This window comes from Coregonus clupeaformis, chromosome 18 (genome assembly GCF_020615455.1).
Source record: "Coregonus clupeaformis isolate EN_2021a chromosome 18, ASM2061545v1, whole genome shotgun sequence".
NCBI lineage: Eukaryota > Metazoa > Chordata > Actinopteri > Salmoniformes > Salmonidae > Coregonus > Coregonus clupeaformis.
The window spans coordinates 34094074-34108922 of NC_059209.1; the positions used below are offsets into that span (position 1 = coordinate 34094074).

Consider the following 14849-nt stretch of genomic DNA (forward strand, 5'->3'; position numbering starts at 1 on the left):
GTAGGGGAGGAAGGAAGGAAGTAGGGAAAGAAGGAAGGAAGTAGGGAAGGAAGGAAGGAAAGCATCTTCAGAGTATACCAACAGGAGTGAGGTGGCAGACAGAGACTCACCTTCTAGAACCATCTATGTGTGTGGAGGGTGGTTAGGTGGTTCCTCAGAGCAGAGGCCAGGGTTGGACCCTATGGTTCTGTGGTAGTGTGGAGGTGGTGGTTAAAAGCTACTACTGGAGTCCTTAGACTGGTACAGGCATGTAGGGATGGTGCCTCAGATCACAGCAGCTCCACCCTACAACACAGAGAAGAGGACAACAGATTAGAGAGAAAAGAGGATATATTGTAAGAGAAGAGAGGGTGGAAAAACAGATAAACAGATGAAAATGTGTGTACACACACACACACACACACACACACACACACACACACACACGAAAGCACTATAATACAAACAATTGAAACAAGCTATATATCCCATCGGCAGAGAGACAAACACAGAGAACAGCTCCAGTTTGTCTCTTAGTTGTCCAATCTGCAGTAATCCTGGCAGAGCCACAGCACAGCAGTGAGAGGCAGAGGAGTCAGGGAGAATCAGCCTCTTTTGTTGTTGTTGAATCTCAGGCTCGATGATGTGGCTTCTGAGGCTATTTGACAGATGAAACAGTGCGACTCTGAACTAGAATTCACACACACACACAAACATGCTCAAACAGACACAGACACACACGTGCACACGCACGTACGCCCACACACACACACACTCTCATCCAATTTGTCAAGGCAATATGTGATGTCTGTGACTCGAGAGAGAGCCGTAACCTATATTTCCACAGAGCGGATAACAACAGAAAGAGTCTAGTATGGGCTTTGATAAAGACAGAGAGCAGAGCATCTATTAGATGAGTTGGGACAGAGAGCAGAGCATCTATTAGATGAGTTGGGACAGAAAGCAGAGCATCTATTAGATGAGTTGGGACAGAGAGCAGAGCATCCATTAGATGAGTTGGGACAGAGAGCAGAGCATCCATTAGATGAGTTGGGACAGAGAGCAGAGCATCTATTAGATGAGTTGGGACAGAGAGCAGAGCATCTATTAGATGAGTTGGGACAGAGAGCAGAGCATCTATTAGATGAGTTGGGACAGAGAGCAGAGCATCTATTAGATGTGTTGGGACAGAGAGCAGAGCATCCATTAGATGAGTAGGGACAGAGAGCAGAGCATCCATTAGATGAGTTGGGACAGAGAGCAGAGCATCTATTAGATGAGTAGGGACAGAGAGCAGAGCATCCATTAGATGAGTTGGGACAGAGAGCAGAGCATCTATTAGATGAGTTGGGACAGAGAGCAGAGCATCTATTAGATGAGTTGGGACAGAGAGCAGAGCATCTATTAGATGAGTTGGGACAGAGAGCAGAGCATCCATTAGATGAGTTGGGACAGAGAGCAGAGCATCCATTAGATGAGTTGGGACAGAGAGCAGAGCATCCATTAGATGAGTTGGGACAGAGAGCAGAGCATCTATTAGATGTGTTGGGACAGAGAGCAGAGCATCCATTAGATGAGTAGGGACAGAGAGCAGAGCATCCATTAGATGAGTTGGGACAGAGAGCAGAGCATCTATTAGATGAGTAGGGACAGAGAGCAGAGCATCCATTAGATGAGTTGGGACAGAGAGCAGAGCATCTATTAGATGAGTTGGGACAGAGAGCAGAGCATCTATTAGATGAGTTGGGACAGAGAGCAGAGCATCCATTAGATGAGTTGGGACAGAGAGCAGAGCATCCATTAGATGAGTTGGGACAGAGAGCAGAGCATCTATTAGATGAGTTGGGACAGAGAGCAGAGCATCTATTAGATGAGTAGGGACAGAGAGCAGAGCATCTATTAGATGAGTTGGGACAGAGAGCAGAGCATCCATTAGATGAGTTGGGACAGAGAGCAGAGCATCTATTAGATGAGTTGGGACAGAGAGCAGAGCATCTATTAGATGAGTTGGGACAGAGAGCAGAGCATCCATTAGATGAGTTGGGACAGAGAGCAGAGCATCTATTAGATGAGTTGGGACAGAGAGCAGAGCATCCATTAGATGAGTTGGGACAGAGAGCAGAGCATCTATTAGATGAGTTGGGACAGAGAGCAGAGCATCCATTAGATGAGTTGGGACAGAGAGCAGAGCATCCATTAGATGAGTTGGGACAGAGAGCAGAGCATCTATTAGATGAGTTGGGACAGAGAGCAGAGCATATATTAGATGAGTAGGGACAGAGAGCAGAGCATCTATTAGATGAGTTGGGACAGAGAGCAGAGCATCTATTAGATGAGTTGGGACAGAGAGCAGAGCATCTATTAGATGAGTTGGGACAGAGAGCAGAGCATCTATTAGATGAGTTGGGACAGAGAGCAGAGCATCCATTAGATGAGTTGGGACAGAGAGCAGAGCATCTATTAGATGAGTTGGGACAGAGAGCAGAGCATCCATTAGATGAGTTGGGACAGAGAGCAGAGCATCCATTAGATGAGTTGGGACAGAGAGCAGAGCATCCATTAGATGAGTTGGGACAGAGAGCAGAGCATCCATTAGATGAGTTGGGACAGAGAGCAGAGCATCTATTAGATGAGTTGGGACAGAGAGCAGAGCATCCATTAGATGAGTTGGGACAGAGAGCAGAGCAGAGCAATGTGAATCACTAACCACGTTTCCATCCACAGTTTTAATGCGAGTAAAGTCATACCGTATTTTAAAAAATCACGACATCTGTGATGGAAACAGGACATTTAGGTACCATTTTATAAATGGCAACAGATAATTTGTATGTTCGACATGGTGGTATGTTTGTGTCGATAAAATGTATTATGCGAGAAATGGTGGTGGAAATGCCTTTATGCTCAAATATTGATATAATAACCATCATATCGAATTAAACTTGGAGTCACGCGATGATATGGTGTGTGAAAGCATGCATTTTATTAGGCTACAGATTAAATAAGTTATGATGAACTTCACAGGGTGGTGAAAGTGCAAGATGATGAGCTTGATTCTCCTTTCCAATAAATATTGAGGGTCTTATTCTGGTGACATGATGATTGATGCTTGACTGCCGTTTGACAAAAGGCAAAGCGTTTTATACAGGACTAAGATTGAATCCTACTACACCGGCTCTGACGCTTGTCGGACGTGGCAGGGCTTGCAAACTATTACGGACTACAAAGGGAAGCCCAGCTGCGAGCTGCCCAGTGACACGAGCCTACCAGACGAGCGAAATGACTTCTATGTGCGCTTCGATGCAAACAACACTGAAGCATGCATGAGAGCACCAGCTGTTCCGGACAACTTAGTGATCACATTCTCCATAGCCGATGTGAGTAAGACCTTTAAAAAGGTCAACATTCACAAGGCCGCAGGACATGTACTCAGAGCATGCACTGCCCAACTGGCAAGTGTCTTCACTGACATTTTCAAACTGTCCCTGACCGAGTCTGTAATACCTACATGTTTCAAGCAGACCACCATAGTCCCTGTGCCCAATAATGGAAAGTTAACGTGCCTAAATGACTACCGACCCGTAGCACTCACGTCTGTAGCCATGAAGTGCTTTGAAAGGCTGGTCATGGCTCACATCAACACCATCATCCCAGGAAAACCTACGTGAGAATGCTGTTCATTGACAACAGCTCAGCATTCAACACCATAGTGCCCTCAAAGCTCATCACCAAGCTAAGGACCATGGGACTAAACACTTTGCAACTGGATCCTGGACTTCCTGACGGGCCGCCCCCAGGTGGTAAGGATAGACAACAACACATCTGCCTTGCTGATCCTCAACACAGGGGTCCCTCAGGGATGTGTGCTTAGTCCCCTCCTGTACTCCCTGTTCATCCATGACTGCGTGGCCAAGCATGATTCCAACACCATCATTAAGTTTGCCGATGACACACCGGTGGTAGGCCTGATCACCGACAACGATGACAGCCTATAGGGAGGAGGTCAGAGTCCTGGCAGTGTGGTGCTAGGACAACAACTTCTGATCAAGACAAATGAGATGATCGTGGACTACAGGTAAAGGAGAGAGCTTCAAGTTCTTTGGTGTCCACATCACCAACAAACTACAATGGTCCAAACACAGACAAGACAGTCGTGAAGAGGGCACGACAATGCCTATTCCCCCTCAGTAGACTAAAAATTTCCACAGCTGCACCATCGAGAGCATCCTGACTGGTTGCATCACCGCCTGCTATAGCAACTACTCGTCATCTGACCGCAAGGCGCTACAGAGGGTAGTGCGTACGGCCCAGTACATTACTCGTCACTGGGGCCATCCAGGACCTCTATGCCAGGCGGTGTCAGAAGAAGGCCCTAAAAAATGTCCAAGACTCCAGCCACCCTAGTCATTAACTGTTCTCTCTGCTACCGCACGGCAAGCAACTGGAGCACCAAGTCTAGGTCCAAAAGTCTCCTTAACAGCTTCTAACCAAGCCATAAGACTGCTGAACAGTTAATCAAATGGCTACCAGGACTATTTGCATTGCAAGTAAGCATCTCATGGTAAGGTCTCCACCGGTTGTATTCGACGCATGTGACAAATAAAACACACACGGCTAAGCCAGTCTACTCACTACTGACAGAGACATTCAGATGTTTTAGGATAAATAACTACTCTTCCCTCTGTACCCTTGACTCCCTGGTCTCTTCAGTCCTCTACTCTCAGGAGAAAGAACTACTCTACCCTCATTGCTCCTACCCCTGGGGGGTGTGTGTGTGTGTGTGTGTGTGTGTGTGTGTGTGTGTGCGTACGTGAGTGAGTGTGTCAATCCTTCTGTCCTTACATACATGTGCATGCTTCTTCACAGCACAGAGTAGCAGAGCACAGGTTTACATTTATTGTCATGAAACTTGTCCTGGAGGCAGACCTGAGAGATTTCAACGAGATGGGTCAAAATTGGCTACATCGTAAAAATTAATGAAAACAAAACTGGGCTTTTTGGTCTTAATATAAGGTTACAGTTAAGTTTAAAATCAGATTTGATGACTTTGTGGCTGTGCCAGCTAGTGACCAATGCAGAGCTGCCTCTAGGGCAAGAATCATTACAATAAATGCCAACCTGCCCTCTCCTCTCTGTCTGTCTCTACCAGTCCCTCCAGGCTGTGTATAACTGTTCAGTCCTACTCCAGAGATGACAAAAGAGGCTCTTCCTTCTTCTGAATGTGATTTTGTTCTTGAGCGGATGGTCAGGGGCCGGAACATAATTACAAATAATTTGTAGACTGCAAATTGATCGCAAGAAGCCTAAACAGATTTTATATTTGACTAAAACATAATCATTTCACACCTTGCTTACATTTGTATAGGACTACATTTTGCTCCTCCCTTCCTATAGGCAGAAACTCAAACAGGAAGTACCCGTGCTAAGGTCTATTCAACGCTGGTCTGACCAATCGGAATCCATGCTTCAAGATTGTTTTGATCACGCGGACTGGGATATGTTCTGGGTAGCCTCTGAGAATAACATTGACGTATACACGGAAACAGTGACTGAGTTCATCAGGAAGTGCATAGGGGATGTTGTTCCCACGGTGACTATTAAAACCTACCCAAACCAGAAACCGTGGATAGATGGCAGCATTCATGCAAAATTGAAAGCGCGACCCACCGCATTTAACCATGGCAAGGTGACTGGAAATATCGTGAATACAAACAGTGTAGTTATTCCCTCCGTAAGTCATTCAAACAGGCAAAATGTCAGTACAGAGACAAAGTGAAGTCGCAATTCAACGGCTCAGACACCAGACGTATGTGGCATGGTCTACAGACAATTACGGATTACAAAAGGAAAACCAGCCACGTCGCCGACACTGACGTCTTGCTTCCGGACAAGATAAACACCTTCTTCGCCCGCTTTGAGGATAACACAGTGTCACCGACGAGGCCCACTCCCATGGACTGTGGGCTCTCGTTCTCCGTGGCCGACACGAGTAAGACATTTAAACGTGTTAACCCCCGCAAGGCTGCCGGCCCAGACTTCATCCCTAGCCGCATCCTCAGAGCATGCTGGCTGGAGTGTTTACGCACATATTCAATCTCTCCCCATCCCAGTCTGCTGTCCCCACTTGCTTCAAGATGTCCACCATTGTTCCTGTTCCCAAGAAAGCAAAGGTAACTGAACTAAATGACTATCGCCCCATAGCACTCACCTCTGTCATCATGAAGTGCTTTGAGAGGCTAGTTAAGGATCATATCACCTCTACCTTACCTGACACCCTAGACCCACTTCAATTTGCTTACCGCCCCAATAGATCCACAGACGATGCAATCGCCATCGCACTGCACACTGCCCTATCCCATCTGGACAAGAGGAATACCTACGTCAGAATGCTGTTCATTGACTATAGCTCAGCCTTCAACACCATAGTACCCTCCAAGCTCATCATTAAGCTCGGGGCCCTGGGTCTGAACCCCGCCCTGTACAACTGGGTCCTGGACTTCCTGACGGGCCGCCCCCAGGTGGTGAAGGTAGGAAACAACACATCCACTTTGCTGATCCTCAACACAGGGGCCCCACAAGGGTGCGTGCTCAGCCCCCTCCTGTACTCCCTGTTCACCCATGACTGCGTGGCCACGCACACCTCCAACTCAATCATCAAGTTTGCAGACGACACAACAGTAGTAGGCCTGATTACTAACAATGACGAGACAGCCTACAGGGAGGAGGTGAGGGCCCTGGCGGAGTGGTGGCAGGAAAATAACTTCTCCCTCAATGTCAACAAAACGAAGGAGCTGATCGTGGACTTCAGGAAACAGCAGAGGGAGTACCCCCATATCCACATCAATGGGACCGCGGTGGAGAAGTTGGAAAGCTTCAAGTTCCTCGGCGTACACATCACTGACAATCTGAAATGGTCAACCCACACAGACAGTGTGGTGAAGAAGGCGCAACAGCGCCTCTTCAACCTCAGGAGGCTGAAGAAATTCGGCTTGGCCCCTAAGACCCTCACAAACTTTTACAGATGCACCTGGTACGGCAACCGCACTGCCCGCAACTGCAGGGCTCTCCAGAGGGTGGTGCGGTCTGCCCAACGCATCACCGGGGGCACAGTGCCTGCCCTCCAGGACACCTACAGCACCCGATGTCACAGGAAGGCCAAAAAGATCATCAAGGACATCAACCACCCGAGCCACGGCCTGTTCACCCAGCTATCATCCAGAAGGCGAGGTCAGTACAGGTGCATCAAAGCTGGGACAGAGAGAATGAAAAACAGCTTCTATCTCAAGGCCATCAGATTGTTAAATAGCCATCACTGGCCAGCCTACACCCAGTACCCTGCCCTGAACTTAGTCACTGTCACTAGCCGGCTACCACCTGGTTACTCAACCCTGCACCTTAGAGGCTGCTGCCCTATGTACATAGACATGGAATCACTGGTTACTTTAATAATGGAACACTAGTCACTTTAATAATGTTTACATACTGCTTTACTCATCTCATATGTATATACTGTATTCTATTCTACTGTATTTTAGTCAATGCCACTCCGACATTGCTCGTCCTAATATTTATATATTCTAAATTCCATTCTTTTACTTTTAGATTTGTATGTATTGTTGTGAATTGTTAGATACTCCTACACTGTTGGAGCTAGGAACACAAGCATTTCGCCACACCCGCAATAACATCTGCTAAATATGTATATGTGACCAATACAATTTTATTTTATTTGATCACATATATCTCTCTATTATGCGTGGGAATACTTTAGAGCAGATTTCCAAAATTAAAATCACTTGGAGCTGATTTGCTGTTGTTTTTAGTCTTTTTAATTTTTTTTGCGCAAATAAAAATCACCTGCGGCCGAATGGGGGAACCCTGCCCTAAATAGTACACTGCTATGGAGCTGTATGGGCCCTGGTCAAAAGTAGTGTACTATTTAAGGTACCATTTGGGACACAACTTAGTGTGTCTCTATAGTGTGTCTCCAGAGCTCAGCCCAGCTCTCCCATCCATCCCTACATTTACAGTACTACTGGGTAAAGAGCTATAAAACTGACCTGTAAACCACTGTTATGTGGCTAGCTCCATTGTCTCTGTTTGTGACCCTGCTTAAGGTTAGCCTAGCATCCTGTAGTATAAAGGGATACTTCTGGGTTTTGGCAACGAGGCCCTTTATCTACTTCCCCAGAGTCAGATGAATTCATTGATACCATTTTTTTGGTCTTTGTGTCCAGTATGAAGGAAATTAGAGGTAGTTTCGCGAGCCAATGCTAACTAGCATTAGCGCAAGGACTGGAAGTCTATGGGTATCTACATGCTTCATTTCTGATAATGAGGCTCTTACGTTTGTCTTGTTTTACCAGTCAGTTGATGGAGCCTAGAACTTGAAAAGTAAACTTTAAAATTATTTTAATTGTCCCTTGTGCGATAAATTAAGTCTCATTGAATTGCGCTGAATTAAAAGGCAGTGTTCCATTGTGGCCTGCTTCCCCTTGCCCTCCTCCTATGCTCTTCCCCTGCATAATGTGACAGGGTGCTGCTTGATTCTGGCAGACAGAAATCATCAGATATCGGGACAGTTCTGGTCCGTGTGTGAAGACAACACAAAACCAGACGACAACACAAAACAAACAGCCTCCTCTTATCGTGAGTAGGAAGTACAGACAGGAGAGAGAGGCTCAACTAGAGACATAGTGTGTGCCCCAAATTGCACCCTAATCCCTATACAGTGCGCTACTTTTGACCAGAGTCTTATGGGACTGAGCTAAAGGACTGAGCTAAATAGCCAGTGAACCCTATAATCAGAGGTCTAGTCTGAGTCTAAGGCAGGGACTGAGGAAGAGCTGAGTCACTGGGCATGTACGTGCGTCATTTAACCAATTCCATCTACAGAGCTGCTCAGACTGGAGCCCTGAACACTGGAGTCAGACGCAGGGGGAAAAAAACATTTCAGTCTCTCTGGTCGAAATAGTGTCACATAAGATAAGGTTGATATAGCTGAAGTTTTACAGGGTCTTTAAAGACGCATATAAACCACAGATACAAGCAGCAAAACATATTAAGGTGGGGTTGAGATTTTTGATTTGTATTTGGTTCATATCTGCTTGAAGATAGTTGCATTCATGACATGTTGGACATAAAGGACTGTATTACTGTATACTGACCATAACACTTCAGTACCAATGTTTCCTTCATTTCCTATTTGAAAAAACAATTAAAGACAGAGAGTGTGTTATTGTTATCACTGATCAGGCCTGGCTGAATCTCCCCATGCAGGGCGAGCTGCTGCTGGGTTGTCATGGCGTTGTCATGGCATGCTGCTGGGTTGTCATGGAGACGCCTCAGTAATGACTCCCTTTGGGAAGGCAGGTGAAGGAAGTGACCTTTACACGGGACGCATCTCAATAGTCTAACAAGGCCTCCTCTCCTTGGCTCCTCTACTTCATCTCAATAGTCTAACAAGGCTTCCTCCTCTCATCTCAGGGATCTCAAGGAAAGGAGATGAGGTGTGGACTTTGAGATGCACCTAGAAAGTCTGACACAGAAACCTCTGTCCACCAATAAAGCACCTACTGTCTTCTAGACCAATGAAAAAGCAACCAAAGCAGAGGGCCATGTCCCTGTAGACAGACACAGTACAGACACTCCAGTCATTGTAAAAAAACTACACTTACTGTTCACAACAAGCCATTTACATAGACTACATAGACCAGTGTTTCTTATCCTGGGCACCCAATGGGGTCCACATTCTGCCTTTACAATACACACAAAGCTTGATGATGAGTTGATCATTTGAATCAGCTGTGTATATAGAATGACATAGTGATGTTTGTTCATCACATACAGTATAGACCTATCCCAGTGGTATAGCTACTATAACTAATATAGCTACTGTAACAGACACTCATACAACCGGCGATGAACAAGCTGTCTAATTCGCTCTCCCTAATAGGACATGGCTGTCCAGGATCTCTGAAGTCAGCTCAGGGTGTGTTACAGCAGGGTGACAAGGCCAGACGATAGATAGATACTCACTCTCTCCCTCTCTGTCACACACACACACGCGGGGTGACAGAAGAGGTTTGCCCTGCACTGTCTGACAGGAACAAACACTGGGTTGTGTGTCGTGTCAGAATGGGGTTGGAGATCAACACTGAAGAGACGCTTGAAGGGAACAACAAGTGTTTCTTAGACAGCTACCAAGGACACTGCCTAGGAAACACACACACCATGTCAGTCTGTATGTGTGAAGTTGAATTTATCTTAGCTGGAGTGATATTATTAATATTTGGTTTACGGGTTTCTTTCTGGTGGCTTACACTACAGTACAAATCTGACTTTTGAAAACAGACGTAGAGCCAGCCTGAGTCTCCTTTAACTCCACAGAAATGACAAATGTTCTATGCCAGTTTTTGCTGCTATTTCAGCACCACCCCGTCTCCATTCTATTCTGTGTTCTGATGTAAACAAGAAGTAGAAAAAACTGCCTTGATGAACACCCTAGCCATCTGTGTGTGTGAGAGAGCAAAGAGCTCTCAGCCACAGCTCCATCCTTCTGCCTCTATCTGCCGAGTAGATCGCCTCTCCTAAAGCCACATCCCTATTGGTATTCTGCAGCACAGCATCGCAGAGCCCTTTGAAGTGACTGACAGCCACTCACCTCCATCACGCCTCATTGTCTGTGGTTGCGTCCGGAATGGCACCCTATTCCCTAAATAGTGCACTACAACTGTACAGAGCCTTATGAGGCTAAAGTAGTGTACTATATAGGGAATAGGGTGCCATTTCCGACGCTGCATGTGACATTTCTGTGCCTGTAGCTGTCTGCTAGCCACTATGAGAAAGATAGATAGCTGTTTCAAGTTTCAAAGTTTATTCGCCAAATGCACAGGATACAACAGGTGTAAAATAGCACAGTGAAATTCTTACCTCTTTCCCAACCATGCAGTGATAGTAAAAATAATATACACTGAGTGTACAAAACATTAAGAACACCTGCTCTTTCCATGACATAGACTGACCAGGTGAATCCAGGTGAAAGCTATGATCCCTTATTGATGTCATCTGTTAAATCCACTTCAATCAGTGTAGATGAAGGGGAGGAGACAGGTTAAATAATTATTTTTAAGCCTTGAGACAACTGAGACATGGATTGTGTGTGTGCCATTCAGAGGGTGAATGGGCAAGACACAAGATTTAAGTGCCTTTGAACGGGATATGGTAGTAGGTGCCAGGCGCACCGGTTTGTGTCAAGAACTGCAATGCTGCTGGGTTTTTCACGCTCAACAGTTTGCCGTGTGTATCAACAATGGTCCACCACCCAAAGGACATCCAGCCAACTTGACACAACTGTGGGAAGCATTGGAGTCAACATGGGCCAGCATCCCTGTGGAACGCTTTCGACACCTTGTCCATGCCCTGATGAATTGAGGCTGTTCTGAGGGCAAAAGGGGGGAGCGCAACTCAATATTAGGAGGGTGTGATGTGTGCCATGACCAGCTTTTCAAAGCACTTCATGTGAGTGCTACAGGGCGGTAGTCATTCTGGCAGGTAACCTTAGAGTTCTTGGGAACAGGAACGATGGTGGTCAGGTTGAGACGTGGGAAGGGTATAACACACTCTCTGTCTTTCACCGCAACTGACTCTTTTAGACAAATAGGAAATGAAGGAAACATTGGTATTGAAGTGTTATGGTCAGTATACAGTAATACAGTCCTTTATGTCCAACATGTCATGAATGCAACTATCTTCAAGCAGATATGAACCAAATACAAATCAAAAATCTCAACCCCACCATAATATGATTACAGACTGGGACATGGAGATGTTGAAAACGACCATGAAGATGCCTGCCAGCTGGTCTGCGCATGCTCTGAGAACGCGCCCTGGAATACCGTCCGGCACCGTGGCCTTGCGAGTGTTGACCAGATTAAAAGCCTTACTAATGTCGGCCTTGGAGAGAGAGAGAGATCACCCAGTCCTCTGGGATGGAGGGGCCCTCATGCACGGCTCTGTGTTTATGTCGAAGCGTGCATTAAATGCATTGAGTTGGTCTGGTAGAGAGGCATCGTTGGGCAGATCACTGTTGGGTCTTCCTCTGTAATCCGTAATGGACTGTAGCCCCTGTCACATGCGCCTAGCGTCTGAGCCGGTGTAATAGGATTCCACCTTGTTACTGTATTGTAGTTTTGCCTGTTTGACGGCCCTGTGGAGGTCGTAGGTGAGTGGTTGAGATGCATGTTTAGAGTATTACAGTCCAACTGCCTTCCTCTCTCCTCTGTCTGTCAGCCTGGCTGCACTGTTACTGTTACTCCCTGCCTCAGGCCAGCAGAGCTACTCTACTTCCTCCTCCTCTCGCTCTTCTCTCTCCACCTCTTCCCTGCCCCCACCTCTCCCTCCACCCCATCCCCCTCTTCCCTGCCCACACCTCTCCCTCCTTCCCATCCCCCTCTCCCGTCACCATCTCTCCCTTCCTCCATCACCCTCTCCCTTCCCCATCACCCTCTCCCTTCCCCATCACCCTCTCCCTTCCCCATCACCCTCTCCCTTCCCCATCACCCTCTCCCTTCCCCCATCACCCTCTCCCTTCCCCCATCACCCTCTCCCTTCCCCATCACCCTCTCCCTTCCCCCATCACCCTCTCCCTTCCCCATCACCCTCTCCCTTCCCCATCACCCTCTCCCTTCCCCATCACCCTCTCCCTTCCCCCATCACCCTCTCCCTTCCCCATCACCCTCTCCCTTCCCCATCACCCTCTCCCTTCCCCATCACCCTCTCCCTTCCCCATCACCCTCTCCTTCCCCCATCACCCTCTCCCTTCCCCCATCACCCTCTCCCTTCCCCATCACCCTCTCCCTTCCCCCATCACCCTCTCCCTTCCCCATCACCCTCTCCCTTCCCCATCACCCTCTCCCTTCCCCATCACCCTCTCCCTTCCCCCATCACCCTCTCCCTTCCCCATCACCCTCTCCCTTCCCCATCACCCTCTCCCTTCCCCCTCACCCTCTCCCTTCCCCCATCACCATCACCCTCTCCCTTCCCCCATCACCCTCTCCCTTCCCCATCACCCTCTCCCTTCCCCCATCACCCTCTCCCTTCCCCATCACGCTCTCCCTTCCCCATCACCCTCTCCCTTCCCCATCACCCTCTCCCTTCCCCATCTTATGAGGACCAGAAGTCCCCACAAGAACAGTAAACAAAACAAAAATGGACTAATTGGGGACATTTTGTTAGTCCCCACAAAGTCAAATGCTATTTCTAGGGGGTTTAGGGTTAAGGTTAGAATTAGTGTTGGGGGGGGCTCTTTCAAACACGCTCAATTAGACAGAGACAAAGAGAGACAGAGAGAGAGAGAGAGAGAGAGAGAGAGAGAAATATGTGCAAACAAAGAATCAGTGCTAATGAATGGAGAGATAAAAAGAGAGTGAAAGAATAGGTAGAGAGGGAGAGAGAGTTAGAAAGAGAGAGAGAGAGAGAGAGTTAGAGAGAGAGAGAGAGAGAGAGAGAGAGAGAACTCTGCACTAACAAAGGGAGGTTGAGCTGTGGAATGCTATTAGTCTCATTTCAACAGGACATTCCAGAGTAAAACTCACTGTATTAATATTCTGTCAGCTTAACTTGCTCTGCAGGCATAAAGACCTGAATAACATGAATATTCAATGGATTATGATCACACACACACACACACACACACACCGTGTGCTCGCAACTCCATATAGCACGTGACCCACAGCCAAAGTTTGTTGATCCAAAACTCCTCCTCAAATTCCAATGAACAGTTTCACACATAAAATATCCAGATTGGCTGATAATGATCCAATCCTCACATAGAGGACTACCAGCTGACTGATCACATTAATTAATATGCAGTAGCTAACACTAAGGTTTAGTGTGCATTAAATATTCCCTTTTCACTGTAATAGTATTAGTGACAACACTGCCATAGAGTAGACAGAGGATGCGTCCCAATTGGCACTACTTTTACACTATATAGGGTGCCATCTAGGGCACAGCCTGTGATTCATAATGAAAGCATGATAATGTATTCATAGAATCTTCCTTGAGGAGATACTGAACCAGGAGCTAACAAAGACCAGAATTAGGCTCAGAGATATCTGGTACACTACTGCATCCCTCCCTCTCTCTCTCTCCCTCCCTCCCTCTCTCCATCCATCCCTCCCTCTCTCTCTCTCTCCATCCATCCCCCCCCTCTCTCCCTCCCTCCATCCCCCCCGCTCTCCCTCCCTCCATCCATCCCTCCCTCTCTCTCTCCATCCATCCCCCCTCCCTCCATCCCTCCATCCCCCCCTCTCTCCCGCCCTCCATCCATCCCTCTCTCCATCCCTCCCTCTCCATCCATCCCTCTCTCCATCCATCCCTCCCTCTCTCTCTCCATCCATCCCTCTCTCCATCCATCCCTCCCTCTCTCTCTCATCCATCCCTCTCTCCATCCATCTATCCCTCCCTCCCTCCCTCCCTCTCGCCATCCATCCCTCTCTCTCTCTCCATCCCTCTCTCATCCCTCCCTCCATCCATCCATCCATCTCTCTCTCCATCCATCCATCTCTCCATCCATCCATCTCTCCATCCATCCATCCATCCATCCCAGACAAGTAAAATCAAATAGTATTCATTTTCTTTTAAATACTTTATCTTAGCCTGATTGAGCTTGCCTGGAGGCTGTAGTAATGGAACCAATGGAATAATACCAAAAGTGCAAACCCAGCCTATCTTGCACTCCAGGCAGGCTCAAGCATGTGCTGAGGCTCAAACCAATTGAAAGAGAACAAATACTATTTGAACCCAGGTCTGATGCACAGGGGAGAGGTCATGTGTAGGTTAAACAGGCCATAGGTTTTCTGTCTACCTAA

At 47.2% G+C, this 14849-nt stretch overlaps 1 protein-coding gene across 3 annotated transcripts in view; it reads right to left on the bottom strand.

Moving 5' to 3' along the window:
* The window catches only part of LOC121530718 (amyloid-beta A4 precursor protein-binding family A member 1-like), a 116060-nt gene that overhangs the window by 70780 nt on the left and 30431 nt on the right, over nt 1-14849 (bottom strand). For all 3 annotated transcript variants that reach the window (XM_041835904.2, XM_041835902.2, XM_041835903.2), the window contains exon 2: nt 111-285. The gene's annotated coding sequence lies outside the window, so the exon portion shown is untranslated. The remainder of the gene's footprint in view (nt 1-110; nt 286-14849) is intronic.